This window comes from Medicago sativa, chromosome 6 (assembly GCF_051527215.1).
Source record: "Medicago sativa cultivar Bolivia chromosome 6, Bolivia_mono, whole genome shotgun sequence".
Lineage (NCBI taxonomy): Eukaryota > Viridiplantae > Streptophyta > Magnoliopsida > Fabales > Fabaceae > Medicago > Medicago sativa.
Window position 1 is genome coordinate 80,469,646 of NC_140754.1, and position 16,675 is coordinate 80,486,320.

Below are 16,675 nucleotides of genomic sequence, written 5' to 3' on the forward strand. Positions count from 1 at the left end.
TTTTTACTACCAAACTATTTGAAAAAAATAAATTTCACCATGTCCATGGTTTGTCTTTATTATAATTTTGTGGCATGCCTTTGTTTTCTTTCCATGCTTTGGATGTTGATTGATGATAAAGGTTTCGTACGTGGATCCAACTCACACCTCTTTTCTTTTATTTGTCTTCAAAACACATATCCTTAGCCACACTCTACTTGAAGTCACGTACCTTTCCTTTCCATATTCCTCAAGAGTCAAGACACAAACGTCCATATACGTGATGCTCATCTTAATCTTAATATATATAAATGTTAAACAGTTCTGAAAGGTTTGCCCTAATTCTGATCCCGCCCTTTTTGGGTCTGAGTAATTTTTATGAAAAAAAGAGTTTGCAAGGAATCGAACCAGGTACCATGTGCTTACACTTTACAAGTATAGCCACTATGCCACTTCTCTTTTTGTTGAAATATTGTTGCTTCCAAAAATGAAATACATGACTAAATTTTTTTTTTAAAGCCCCAACCGCCCTAGCGGTTACCTCTCTCAGTTATTTTTTAGTAACTTTATTGATAGTAGTTTTTTTCATATTTTTTTTGGTGTACGCTAACTATGTGTTACGATATTAAAGTTGCATCTTTAAAATTGTAGATAATTTGACTGATCCATATGATAAAATTTTTCATTAGAAACTTCACTTTTTCCTATAGTATATTACATGAAGTTTTTGTTCTGAATTTTTATTTGCAAAAATCATTACAGTAGACAGACTATAACATTACTTTGTTTTGGCAAAGTAATGACTTTGATTCTATATTCATTTTTGTTGATTTCCATATTCATTTTTGTTGATGCAAACTAAATGTTGTTAATTTGCTTCTTTGAGATTGTGCATGTCGATCACTCTCAATTGTCACTTAGTTTGATTGTTTCTGAGTTTAAATGTAACTCTACGATTAATAGTATAGCCAATTTGATATTTTATATATGAAACTCTACAAAAACCCGTGCATCGCACGGGTTAGAGTCTAGTTTAGTTAAAGGCCCCACAATTTTTAAGGCTTTGGAGGGTTTTACTATATAATATCTCAATCTCTAGTATCTGATTTTGTGCCATAACTTTATATTATGTCCATAGAAGCTTAGCATGTGATGGGGATCAAGTAAGATAAGGGCAACTTTGTCCAATTGAGTAGGAACCAAGCACTACATCGCAAAGGGATACATGCAAAATTGAATAAATAATGTTAGCTTGTTTGATTATTTTAGTTTATCTTGATTATTAATAATATGTTGTTAAAATGATGACATATTTTGAGACTAACAGATAATTAATATAATTTATTGGCAAATGGATTGAATTAACTGGCTAAGCTCCAAGCCTTGTTCTATCAATACAAATCTTATTTATTTGAAACAGTGTAATTAGGATGACATGATTAAACTTTTAAAACTATTGTAATTAGGATAGGATGACATGATTAAACTTTTGACACTATATCTGATATGATTTTTTTAGCTATAAAACTACATTTGGTGACAAGAAAGAAAACCGTAGGAACTCATACGTACTGTCTATTAAAGTGGTGAGATTTGAATCGTCATATATATAAACTAAGGCCTATAGCAAATTATCTACTTCATCCGTCCTTAATTATAAGATTCTTTAACATTCTTTTTGTTGGAACACTAGTTAATTCTAGTGAAGAAAAATTGGAAAGAAAAACACTATGAAAGAACTAGTGTGTGGGTGTGACTAAAAAATGTCCCACATTGGAGGGTCACCCCAACTAGTAAGTGTTTATATATATGGGAAAAATGACCTCTAAGGGTGTGCCCTTGGGGTATCCAATTTTGTGAACGGGTGAACGCTTACAAAATATATATATCGCGCACGACGACGGCGCCGCCGACCGGGCCGGGCCGGGCTTGGGCTTGGGTCGTGGATGATATATATTTTTTTGTCACTTGAAAATGTTAAATTAATTAATTAATTATTTTTTCATTATACGAAAGTGTTACGCGTAACAAATGAATGTGTTACGATCTAAAACGCGTATCCAGAAACTTCCGGATATATCCAATTAAGAAACAAAACGTGTTTGCTTAAGGATTAAGCAGACTTAATCCCCAAGTCACGTGTAAAACGGGTTTGCTTAAGGATTAAGCATACTTAATCCCCAAGTCACTCATTTTTTGTTACGAACTCTGCTTCTACTCCTTTCTGTCCCTTTTGGTTTCAAATAGAGCGGTTACGTACCGTATCGAGTGGTTTTGATCAAACGATTGAACCATATTCTGAGGTGTAATTCTCGAGCGACCATATACTGTGCAGTATATACTCGTAACAGTGATCTGGGCTGTTTTATCCTAGAGACGGCGTGGTTGTTAGTCTACCTTGCACAGCTTGGGTAGTGCCGCGAAACGTCTTAAAGAAAGCGACCTGGTCGTGACTCACCCAGTAATTTCGTTCGGTATATTTTTTAAATTCAAAAAACAACACTTTTACACATTAAAAAAAATATAGTAATGTAATTAGCGAGTATAATTTGTATATACTACCTCCATCCCTAATTATACGATCTTTTTGAGAAATATTTTTGTCCCTTTTTATAAGACCATTTTGCTATTTCCAACTACATTAATTATTTCTTTACCTACATACACCTATTTATTATACATCTTTTTTTCTTCAATCAGCAATAAATAGCATGTTGAAACCATAAACTAACTCTCTCTCTTAAAGGATAAAATTGTAAAAACAATAGTAATTATAAACAACTTTAATACAAATCTCAATTTTCTTAATTTCCATAATTTTGCTAAAAGGGTCTTATATATAGGGACGAAAGTAATAATTATTATTAATAAATTAAGTACCATTTATGTATAGATGCATTTAAAGTTGACTTTCATATTTCAAAACAAAACGATTGTATTAATAAGGGCTATAATTAATAAAAGAATAATATATAAATATATTTAAAAAAATTCAAAAAAAAAAAACCTTATGTTTAAGGGTAAACAAATATTCCAAATTGTTGGAAATATTGTTGAGTTAAAACACTTTCTATGAACGTCGGTTTTACCATTATTCAAGATTGTCTAGCAGCTCTTTCTACTTCAATCCTTGCTCATGTTATGAGGAGGTTGTCTTTGAGAATGTAGTTGTTCCTTTGTTTCGTCTTTGTTTTCCCTTGATAAAAAAACAAATATTCCAAATAAATTTTATAATTACGGACTGATAAGGGTCATGGGCTAGTGGCAATAATTGAACTTTGGCACCAAAAGATACCAAAAGATAAATATTATTAAAAGTATAAGGGTATTCTTTATCAAGCCAAACACTTTCTTGTACCTAGTGTGTCCGTATGCTGCCTTGCATATGTTCCCCATGCATTTGTGTGGTTTAGCTGGGAGATACCATGGATCTTATTCTGCCACTTTCACTTGAGACATCAAAATGATTCTATGTTTTTATGGGATTGGATTCTTGTGCATAGGAATAGTAGGAATATCCACTAATTATACCCAAACACAATTGAAAAATATTCTTCCTAACATAAAATTGAATACGTAAATATAATGACATCAATGTGACTTTTAATATATGTATTAGTATTAAACTTGTTCATGATCGACTAATCTTTTTATTTAGTCACAGCCAGTTGCATTATTTTGCACTTTCTCCCCAAAAGAATTAAATATTCTAAATGATGTCACTCAAAAATATATATATATATATATATATATATATTAACACATAACCCCTACCTACCCATATGGTTTCAACAAAAATGGTCCCTTCTCCTTTTTGTCATTAGAGGCTATGTCATGACAGTGATATGGCTCAATTTGAGTATGGATCACACTCCAAAATTTAGAAGAGAAAATTAGTTATTTCTTATTGATTCTAATCAAAATCAAGTAGCTATACAATGCTTATATAAGTCGATGCACATCAATAATAAGATAGCCAAAGCAACTACAAAGTAGCAATGCGGGTCTAATATGTCTTAATTATACTATAATTCCTAAATAGCTTGCTAGTAAAAGATAAAGTCGATTTAACTAATCAGGGTCGGTCCTTTAAATTTAGATGTCTTGGGCGAATCAAAAGAGTGATGCCCTCATAAAAAAAAATCCACAGAAAATGATAAGATTAAGATAAATTAAGGGAAAGACTATTAAACATTTCACTTGACATTGTGCAAGAAAAACACAAGCATGAATCTTTGAAATGTGAACCAATTAACTCTAAGGTGGGATCCATGTTCCAGAGTCTAGACTTCACTAGACAAGTTTAATTAACTAAAGACAACATGCTTATCAAAAAAGAACACAAGGATCGTAATTCAATGTTTATATCAACACAACATTTCATAATTCAATTGTTTGGATTCCTCAAAAGTGAAAATTCGTATAACTAGTAAATATAAATAAATTGTTTGGCAGTTGCAATTGACACCTACTCCTATCTTATGAAGTTATGATCAATGGTATACGACACTTTTGCTTTTGGTAATTGGTTGTTATTGTGTTAATAGTTGCAGAATTGAGACGAAGAGATGTTTTTTGTTTACAAATTGAGATGGAGAGATTAGACATAGAAAATGAGAATTAGAAAGAAAATAGACTCATAAAGTAGGTAAAATATTGTGACTTTTGAGTGTTAATATGCAAAAGAAAAAAACCTGACTCTTTGTGTGATTTCAAATAATCACGGGTGGTGTGATTGTTCACTTGCTTTTCATTCATGACTCATCAGTTTAGTTGCTAAAATTATGGATGTAATTGATATTTTTTGGTACATGTAATTGACTCATTTTATTTTATATTTCATTTAGTCACGTCATCCATAGTTTTAAAAACCGGACCGGTCATCGACTCGGTAAGGTCATTGGGTCACTGGTTCATTGGTCGAACCACTGGGTCACTGGTTGAACCGCATGACTGAATCGGATTAAATCGGATGACTCGTTCAGATGACTCGGTAGTGTTTTATTATTATTATTATTATTATTATTATTATTATTATTATTATTATTATTATTATGTTTTTTAAAGAATTTTTTTCGTACAAGTTTTTTGAGAGAATATTATTATTATTATTATTATTATTATTATTATTATTATTATTATTATTATTATTATTATTATTATTATTATTATTATTATTATTATTATTATTATTATATGTTAATTAGTTATTTTGTAAGGGATTATATGCTAGTGGCACGTGAATATTATACAAAGAAAAGGAAGATACATGCATGTGTGCTGGGCTAGTAAAAGCAATGGGCTTTTGACCCATGGATTATGCTGACCCGAAAACAACCAGGATTAGGTCTTCTAAAATGTAAAAACGGAAAACAAATTGAGAAAACCCTGCCTCCTGCTTGCAGTGCCTTCGTCCCTCTCTTCCTCCCATCTCCTATCTCACTTGCTTGATACTCATTTTTGAAGTTTCTCTCATTAAATTTCTAACTCATCTCACCACTTCTTGAATATTTTGGATTAAGTTTCTTCCATTAAACTTCTGATGTTATCAAACAAGTTCATACCTTTGTTTTTTCCCTTCTTCAGATCTACTATTGCGCTGCACAACATCTTCACTGTCTCACTTTCTTTCATTTTTTCAGATTTTTTTTTAAAATAAAGACTGAAGCATTAACCCGGTCCGGTTCACTAAACCGGTCGAGTCACCGAGTTTGACCGGTTTTGACCGAGTCACACCGGTTTTCACCGGTTCAAATGCATGACCGATCCATTATGTCGCTCGAACCGGCCATACCACCGGTTCACGGTCGGACCGGTTCGACCGGCCGGTCCGGTCCGATTTTTAAAACTATGACGTCATCTATTATTAACTTTGAAGTGCCCTTGTAATTTTGTCCACAACTAGCATTTTACATTTTTTATGGGAGTATACACACATGCACATAGGTAGTAAAAAAATTGGTCTTAACCAAAAAAAAAAAAATTTGAAAATTGGTGCCCCTAATATTATCCCTGGGCTGCCGCCCCTCCGACCCGTACTCAGGACCACCCCTGAAACTAATCTCCTAAACTTACTCCCATAAGAGTTTATTCTAAAACTAGATCTAACATGGCACTCTTAATAAAAAAAAAAAAACCTAATAATCCCTAATTATAATCCCCTGGTTATTGTTTTCGGTGGTTTTAGTGCGGCGATGGGATATATGATGGGTATAGAATATGTGACTTTAGTGCGGTGTGGGGAAGACCCGTGATTATGTGAAAAGGTAATGGGTTAAATTAAAATTAATCCAACTTTGAGAATGTTGTCAGATCCTTATCTTGTTCACCAGCAATGACATTGACAAACTCACCAGTAATGTTTCATAAGGCTTCTCTGCTTCATCTAATACTGGCAAAAATAGATAGACTCTAGCGTTATTTTATATGCATGCATGTGATAGTATGTGTAATTCTTACGAATTTGTAAATAACTAATTTGTTAATGAGAAATATGTTAATATTATCAATGGATTATAGTTTTAATTTTATCGGTAGAAAAATCCTTATTCATGGATTATCGGGGAACTAAGAACAAAAAAAAAACTAATTTGAATTAATATCAACAACTCATAAGTTGGACTAATATATTATCTATCAAAAAGAATTCATAGATTTGTTCCTTTCGTCATGCGCTAGATACTTATATAAGTGAGCGAGGAATAAGATGTATTTATAGGTTGCTTTAGAATTCAGTAGATGTCATAAAATATTTAGAGGGTGTTTGGATTGAGGGTTTAGGAGGGGAAGGAAGGGGAGAGTTTACTTTTCGTTTTTAAATTACGGACTATATTACATGTTTTTCTAAAATAAACTAAGTATGATTGAAGTATTACATGATCGTTTATCATGTTAATATGTTAACTTTTTATAAAACATTTTATAGTGTCCGTAATTTAAAAATGAAAAGTAAACCCTCCCCTCTCTTCCCCTCTATTCAAACACACCCTTAGAGAGAGTTGGTTTATGGAGAAGTATGGTTGTAGAGAAGTCATGGTGACGACTACTGCGTATTAATTAATAGAGTTTGATGTTAATATATGCACGCGTTGATATACAACAAATGACACAACATGCAGTTGCATACTCAAAGTATACTAAAAAAGCAAAAATTAGTGAGGGACTTTTAGAAAGGGAAAACGTGAAATCCCTCTCTAATTCTGTCACTAAATTTTGCGACCAAAAAATTTGTGAGATTTTATTTTTTCCGTCATCAATTTTCCTCCCTAATTTTTCTTTTTCTAGTTTACATAAACAATCGCAAACTCAAAGTCAGTAGTTGCAAACTCGAAGCAAGGCAAGCAAGAGTTGAGAGATCAGTTACAACAAGAATATGAGCGTAGAAGGGTGTTTGGACAAATGGTTGAAGAAATGTTTGCTTCACAAAACCCCACACAGATACCATCGTCTGAAGAAGATCCTCCATATGGTTTTGAGGAGGACTAAGAATCTGATGAGGATCCTAGTGATTGAAGTGTGAAAACTAACTGTCCATATGTAATAAAATTTGAATATGGATAATTATTTTTATCATGATGATTCGAATATTTTAACTTTAGTTTTATCATGACTTGGATAGATTTGTTTGTATGTTCATTTTAATGTCCTTTTCATAATTATTATGGTTATGATTTATTTAAATTATTTTTATTTTCCTTTTTATTTTATTTTTAAATTTATATAGTTTCTATTATTTTTTCAAAATGATTAAATATTATATTTTTAATAATATTTTAAACAATTTTCTAAAACAAATATTTTCAGATGTTTTAGATTTTTTTTTTCTTCAAAAAAAAGGAATATCAAAGTGTTATTGCTTCAAAATGTATTCAACTGAAAATCAGAGAAAACAAAGAAAGGAGGGGTCTAGTTCAAAACCTACTTAAAAGTTACAAAACTTATAACCAGACATTCCTATTATATTCTTATGACGTCATCTTACGTTATTTTTAACATATTTTTTTAATCTTTTTTATTCAATTTTGATTCAAGATAGATGAGTTTTAGAACAACTGCATATGGTTTCAGGACATTTTGTAATGTTTTCATTTTGAGTCATGTAATTCTAGTTTTTACGAAACCACACAATTTTATGGTGTTTTTGATGTAATTCAAGGCAAAATTGTGCAAATCAGCAAAGCAAAGTATCTTGTGAAGATTCATGAAGACAATGAATGAAGATTCATGAGGTCTCTGAAGACATTACAAGGAAGGAGAAATTCTATTCCATGTCCCAAGACAAGTTATGTGAAAGAAAACACCCAAAGGAAGAAAAATCAGGCGATTACGCGTGAGTAAAATGCACTCATGTGCCCCTGGGTGCACAAAAATACACTCGTTTGCCCCACAGTGTTTCATGCGCACCCGGGTGCACATAAATGCACTTGTGCGCCCCCAGGTGTGGTTTGCACACCATGGGGTGTGATATTTTGGGAAGTAACTGCTTTTGCTATTTTTTGGTGGAAAAACCCAGTTTTAAAGCTCAAACCCAGGTGGAAACTCTGCCAATAAATACAACTCCTCTCATTCATAATTTTTCCTTGAGAAGGAAACGCTTCAAGAGGAATGCAAGAACTATGAACTTCAAGGGAGGAGTCTCTCTCGTCAAACCCTGGGGTGTATTATTTTTTTGAATCCCGCTTAGTTTTATTATGCAAATTCGTAGAGATTTCACCTGAAGTTAGGCAACCCTGAGATAACGGTAAGAGTAATGATATTTTGACATCCATTTGATGACAACTTTGTTGACAACCTTGTTTTTCTCACTTCTTATTGGTCAAAAACAATGAAGAGAGAAAAAGGAAGAGAGAGGATAACAACATCATGTGAGTATGAGAGATAAAGTTGTCCAAAAGTTGTCAAAAAGTGGTTGTCAAAATATCATTTCTCTAATGGTAATTAGGGAAGTGACATACCTAATGTTCGGTGAAAACCTACCCGAGTTAAGAAGTAACTAAGATAATGGTGTTAACCACCTGAATTATGGAAAGTTTAATAACAACAATAAATGAACCTAGGAACTAGCATAATAATTTTACTCTTCTTACATCCTTGGTAAGGTAGATGAGATATGGTTGTCCGTTTGTAGAACTACCGAGACGGAGACTGTGTTGATGTACTTCTAAAATTCATAGACGAGAGAACCTTTAAGACCATATTAGCCTTTTATCAACACAATGGCTCCTTTCGCTAAAGATTTGGGAGACCATTACATGCATTCATCCAGGGGCGGTTCTAAGGCCCGGCGAGCCCGGGCACTCGCCCGGGCTCCGGCCCAAATTTTTTGCAATTTCTTATGTAAATCCCCTTGAATTTCTTATACAAACCCCTATAAATTGGGCAATTTCTTTAAATCTTTTATTATTTGCTTGCAATTTCTTATGTAAACCCCTATAAATGTATTGCAAATTTTTTTTCGCCCGGGCTTTATAAAAATCCTGGCTCCGCCACTGCATTCATCTATTTAAGAAGAATATTAAAATTAGATCATCTATTCCTTAAGGACCAACGAATTAGGGAAGAATTCTCGAAAGCCGTCACAACCAAAGATGAATCATTCTCCAACCAAAGATTTGGCCAATTATTTTAATGATCCATCTCAGTTGCTATCATAACACCAGATAGATAGCTCTTCTATGTAAGTTGATCCTGAGCAAAATTATCATCAAAAGCATATAGAATATAAAAGCATTGCTATCAGTAATGATTCCTCCACATGATAATGATACATTGGTGGCTGCACCATTAGTGTTGCACTTGATCCAACCAACTATAGGTCGATGCTAGATAACCTCTTTAATGAGAGGGGCTTTAGGAAGATGTATGTCGATGTTGAACTTTTTATGATGATAAAGTCCCTAATTGAAGAAGTTGTAGTATGCTTTGTATTATTTCTTGTGAGAAGGACATTTGAAGAGATCATAGATATTGCAAACTTCAAGGACATTTGATGATGATAAAGTCTTTGTAGTATGCTTTTTGAGATCATACTTATTGTTAAACCTTCGAGGATATCTATAGTACCAAATAGCAGAGGTGATATTTATGATTGCAGATTTGATAACTATTTTGCACAAAGGGGTCCACTGTCTCTCACAAAGATTTCAGATATCCTTCATAGATTGGAAGTGGAGAGTAAGGTCCAAGTTTGAAGTTAGCTAGCACCAAAGTTTAAAAGCAAAAGAACATTCAAAGAAAAGGTTAAAAGTTGTTTCCACAATTTTACAACTAGGGAACACATTGAAGGAATATTGCAACCTCTCTGAATAACCTTATCATCAATTAACATTTTGTCTTGCATTAGTCTCCAAGCTAACAAAGATTTTGAGAGGGGAATATCAATGCATCATATTGATTTAGCCCATGGAAGAGTAGATTAAAAATTCCCAATGATATATTTCTCGGAATGCAAGCGAGTATTTGGAATTTTAATTGAGGCGGAAGGGGAAGAGGGTAAAATTTTGAATACAATCGTTTTCCATGAAAATTCCCTCAGAAAATCTTGAGGAATTTTATTTTTTTAACTTTAAATTTCCGGGGGAAATTTGAAATTTCAAGTAAATTTATTCCCAGCAAAATTTCCTCATAATTTTTTTCTTCGGAGAATATGATAGGACATTTTTTTAAAATTTCAAAAAACAGTTTTTTTTTTCCCCTTAATATGTAAATTTTTTGAGGTGGAATTTTAATGTTTCTCGCATAAATAGATAACGGTAGGAAAATGGTAAAAACTCGGTTTAGATGGTCTGGACATGTAGAGAGACGACTTATAGATTATGTTGCAAGAGACAAATGAAGACCTGGAGAAACTAATAAGATGGGTCTAGAGGTTAATGAGTATTGAGTAAAGGATACAATTATGATATATGACTTAACATTATTACGGTTTTTGATCTATGCAACCAACTCTGCTTAGTGAGATGAAACTTGATCGTTGTTGTTGTATATTTTTATATGTGTGTCTCTAAGTGGTTTATATATGTAACTGTGATCACCCAAAAATTATTCATGAGGTAGATATTTTTTTTGGGTTACATAGAGAAAAGAAAAAAAGAGAGGAAGGACACTCAAATAGTGTTGGCTAACAAAGTGGAGGAGAAGCACGACGACGATTCGTTGACCACAGTCAATGTATCCAAACAATTGGCTCTCAACCTCGCTAGAGAAAAATTCCAATTTTTATTCATTTAACCTTTAATAATCTCCAACTTGACATAATGATGAAAAGGATCAATGCCCATATAGACTAATTATACCATGTGAAGAGAATAAAAAAACATATAACCATCTAGTAAAAGCCAACATGCCAACACAATTTGTAACCAACATAGAGAGCTTGAATCTTTGCATGAAGAATATTTGACCAAGTTATTACTTATACTCCCCTAGAATCCAACACCTAGAACATAGGGGTGTCTATAAAAATACCCACAGCACACCAAGATGTAGTATTACAACCAAAAGGATTCATTGAGAAACACATCACATATCCGACATTAAACAACAACAGCAAAAATACCAAATACCAATTGCCTAAAACAAACATACATTAGGATAAATAAAACAAAATCAAACCAAAAACAAGCGACACTCAATTTCAGTTTGAGAAAAATTCAATAGTCCTATGTCACATGTTACAATACAATTCACTTACTGCCTTCCATATATGATCTTTCCTTTGTAAATGTGTATATATTTAATGTGATAAGCGAATTGGTTGATAATGTGATATATATTAAGAGATAGGTTGATGATGTGATAAGAAGATAAAGAAAAAGAATAAGGTAATGATGTTGGAGATATAAAGATGTCCAAATATTATTGTCATTATGATAAATATAAAATACATCGATATTTGATTAGAAAAATTTAGTAAACATATTATTCTCTTTTATTTATATATATTTTTTAATCCATGTGAAACATTCAAATCAATAATTCTAGAACTACCCGTATTAGTACATTTGAACTAATGTCGTTCGTAGGTATACATTCAAATCAATTATATCAGGATGTATAAACGCAAAGAGAACTAATGTTAGAGGAAAACAAAATATTTGTGGAGGGTTTTTTTAGCAAAAAGGGGGGTGGGTGATGTAATTTTCTTTTTTATTGTTACTTTGTGATGATACTATGTAAGGCCCAACAACAAGAAAGCCTCGCGAATTACATTGGGTGCAGGCACAAAGCATTGAATGTTTACATGAAAATTACTGTTGTCACTTCATAAATTGCTCAAAAACATACTTCAACAGCCGTTGAAAAAAAAGAGCAATTTGAGAAGTGAGAAGAATAATTTTCTATTTACTTGCTCAACTACTTCTTCGAGCCCTTCCGCATAAAAATATGACGATTTCTCATCCTACCGTACTAGTTTCTGACACGCCTCACAATATTCCGAACTCTATAATTTGAAATGTGTAAAAACAGGTTAAAAATATCCTCCAACAACCTACATTTTTTTTGATTTCATAATCCAAACCAGGTGTTGCGGATGGAAAAAAAATTTGTCTAAAAAGATCATTCAAATACACTCAATTATTTTCCAAAGGATTGAATTTTCAAGAATAAATTTTTATTTCAAAAAATTCACGTTTTAAGTTTTATGGAATTTATTTGCTGGGAGAAGTCAACTTTTTAAATGGATACATAGGCTTACCTAAAAAAAAAAAAAAAAATAGTCCCCACAGTTGCTAGAAAATTATACATAGATTTACCCGGATAAATTGTTTTAGGGAACTTCAATTATTTTTAAATATCACAAGTTCAAGAGGTGTCAGTTCGAAGTTAAGAGTTGAACTTTGTAATCTTAAAGAACATGATTCAAATCACACCCTAAAATAGTCTATATTCCACCATAATTAATAATAATTTTCTTTCTCCCAAAAATAAAAAATAGTCACGTTCTAACCATGGTTAAGATTTAAAATATGAAGAGAAACTTGTTTTTCAACAAAAAAATTTACAAAAAAAATTATTTTATATCAAAAAATCAAATATGGAGTTTTTTGGAAATTTAAAAAATGTAATAGAATAGAATTTTTGTTAAAATGTGGGTGTATGAAGAATATGAGTGGGGTTATAGAGCAAGATTATCTAATAAAAGATTTTGTGTCTTAGAGCTTGGATAGTTACAGCCCTAGCTATAGTAGTGGCCTGAATATGTCTCTAAGCCCAAAAGTAAAAGGGAAAAAAAATAAAATTGAAGGAAGTAAAAGGAAAAAAAAATTGCTCTTTAGGCATCCATATTTTTTCTTAGCCATCTTGAAAATATTAAAATATTTCAGCTACCGTTAACTGTCGTATATAAAGACTTTTTAAACCAATTATACCGATTTAAACAATGAATAAACTATTCTCAGAAGTGTCGAACGACATTTAACTGCATTTTGAGAACCAAGCGGCATTAAGTACCACTTAGAGAAGCTTATGACAAATTTGAAAAGGCTAAAGAGAAATTTCCAAGAAAAAAATGTGTTAGGGAAGCTTATTAAAAGATACTTGAATTACACCCCCCCTGCACTCTCCTCCTTTGAAAAGTAAAATTTATACTCCCCTCCCTTCTAAGATGCTTGAATTAAAACCTCTTCCTTTGATAATTAAATATGCACTACACTTTAATCTATTTTAACATAAATAAATATTTTTATGATATATATTAATTTTAAACCATCATTTAAGAAAAAATAATTCATTTCTTTATAATTTAAATGTCGGTGATAATTAAATTTAAATAATTTGCTATTGATTTTATAATTTAGAGTATAAAATTAACTTTTAAATAACCAGCTTTATTGTCTTTAGTAATTTTTCACATATTTTAATTTTATTTTGGGTTGTTTCATATTTTATAATATGGTTTAAAACTACTTGTTAATGAAATTATGAATAAAAAATAGCGAAAATATGTATTCTAATTTTTATTATAATAAAATAGACCCGCAATACTATTTTTTCGAAGTGTGTTAGATTATTATTTTTTTGCTAGATTATTAGATATAAAAAAAATATTTAGTAAAGTGTAAATTTTAAGATAAGAGGGGAGAGGAATGTAATTCAAGCTGGGAGGGGAGTGAAAATTTTCTAATATGTTTGAATAAGAGGGAAAAGAAGTGTATATTTTAACATAAAAGAGGAAGAGAGTGTAATTCAAGTATCTTTGAGGGGAGGGGAGTACAGTTTACTCAACTAATACTACACAGAGGAGATTCAACTTAATTATAAAAACCATGCTCTATGTTGAAATTGTTCTAGCACTGTTATTTTTTAACTGTATATTCCTATTACGATGACAAGCTTTGAAGCATATCCTTTCGAGCATAAATAGGTTACGGGGAGATGAAATGTCCATTGGAATTGTTGAGTTTAAAGACAAAACTTACACACTTTCATAGAGGATGTTTAAGAGTAAGACCATCAAGACAACCATAGAGGATGTTTAAGAGTAAGACCATCAAGACAACCACTAAGCCTAAAAAAATATTAAAAAAATTACCTGATAAAAAGGCTTCGTATTCTACTATTGATGCAAATTTAGTTCATAAAAAAGCCTCATATTCAACTAAAATTAATAAAATATTATCTAAATTTTACTTGTAAATGTCCTATATGCTAGCAATTTTCCTCAAGTACTAATATGAGTTTCAAAACAGTCATCTTAAAATTCGACTGAAATCTCAATATATGTTGGACCGGCCCTGCGTACACACATATCAAATGTTCTTGAAACTTTTTACATTTTTTTAAGTGCTGAAATTTCACTATGGGGCACCCCCTATATCAAATGTATATGCACGAGATATTGAACCTTTTTTCATAATAAAATTGTTTTTGACTAAAATGGTGTAGGGGATTCAGAGGAGGTGGCTAAAACATTGGACACTATTCATGGGTCCATACCAAGATTCAGCCTTGAATTAAAATTTCTCGAAGGGGCTGTAAGTCGAGATGGAAGTTTTATCAATGGGTTGTCCATTAGAAGAGCTTTCATAACTGTTGAGTTAATACATCTTCATCTACAATTAAGAAATCTTTAAAGTAAGTTTTTTCTACTTTGATTATGCATGTGTATGCCCAAACTTTTCTTTTTCCTAAACACAAGCCAATCGATTCACATGGAGGAGGTGTTTATGTTGTTGACAAAGAGTTGTAAGGGGCGGTTGAAGACGTTGTGGTTGGTGTAAGTCCTTTCTTTGGGAACCTTCAATGAAGGTTGATTTCTTTATCTATTATGGTTGGGGTGGTGGTGGTGGTGGTGGTTGGGTTTGTACTCGGCAGTAAAGGTTTCCTCGTTCACTTTTGGCTTCCACGTACGGACACTGGTTTTGACATTGTTTTGGACGATCTTCGTGGTACAATTCCAAATTTTGATTGTAGCAGTTTTACTAGCAAGGACATCATCCCTCCTAAAACAAATCTTGTTTTGGCGAGTGCCCATTTTAGTAAAAGTGTTCAAGATATAAAAGTGAAGTTTGACATGACCACAAGATAGAAGCAATTTTTGAGTGTTTGCAAGCAACACATGTTCAATATTTTTTTCTAGTTATCCTTATTGATGGATTAGGTCAGTATAGGTCACCAGTAGAGTATCGTACTATCTTTAGATATTTCCTCAAGATTTCATTATTCCATATTGATGAGGTGTGCCCTATTTGTCGTAAGGTGTGTCTGTACACCTTTTGAAAGCATGTCATTCATTGTAAGGCACCTGTGAACTTCTTGTCTAGCCTACTAGATGAAAGACCGGCACTTAGGTCAGCATATGTTATGCAGTACTAGTGGGTAGAAGGAAAACATGCATTTGAGGACTTAACTGGGGTTTTACTACTAGTGGGATTGGAGATCGGGGATTTTACGATGGGACATGCAACCTTTAAAGTCGCGTCAAATAAAGTTGTCAAATATTATAAAGTGTGTTTTGACGTATACATAAAAGAATTTCAAATTTTGGTGTCTTTAATATTTAACAATGCATTTAAAAATAAATTTTAATTTTTCGATTTCTAATTTTTTATCGATAATCCAAATAATTTCTAGTATTGAATACTACCTATCGAGAGAAGGAGAAACTATGTTCTCTCTTTCCCCATTCTTAAACCCTAGTTGTCACAACTTTTCTTCTTCTTGATCTACCACATAGGGGTGACTTATGGTCAATTTTGATCCAAAATCACACCTCTAAATTGTTTTAATTTCTCTTTTAGCAAAATAAGTGATTTTTACATATTTTCAGTTTTCTTTCGTTTGTTTTGGTAATTTCATCGTCTAGCACGTCTTTGTTTATTTTGATTTTCCTTCTTTGTGCGATGTGTTTTTTATATCCTTTCTTAGTGTGGTGTTTATTTGATTCAGGTTGAAAGGTTAACTTTGATCAAGTGCAGATTCAATCAATAATTTTTGTGTGATCAACGTTGTAGATCCAAAAACATGAGTATTTCGGTGGCTTGAATATAGTCATACTTGTAAGAATGTGAACTGTTCCATTTTATGCTATTAACATGGATGCTATGAGATTGTTTGCAGATTCATCCTTTTATTTTTAGCGACTTTGAATTTGTATTGTATCGATGTATTCTATTAATTGAAATGAATGAATATCATTTATTTTTGTCAAGAAAAGAAGACGAACCTATGAATCATTAAATCCAGGTAAATTCTT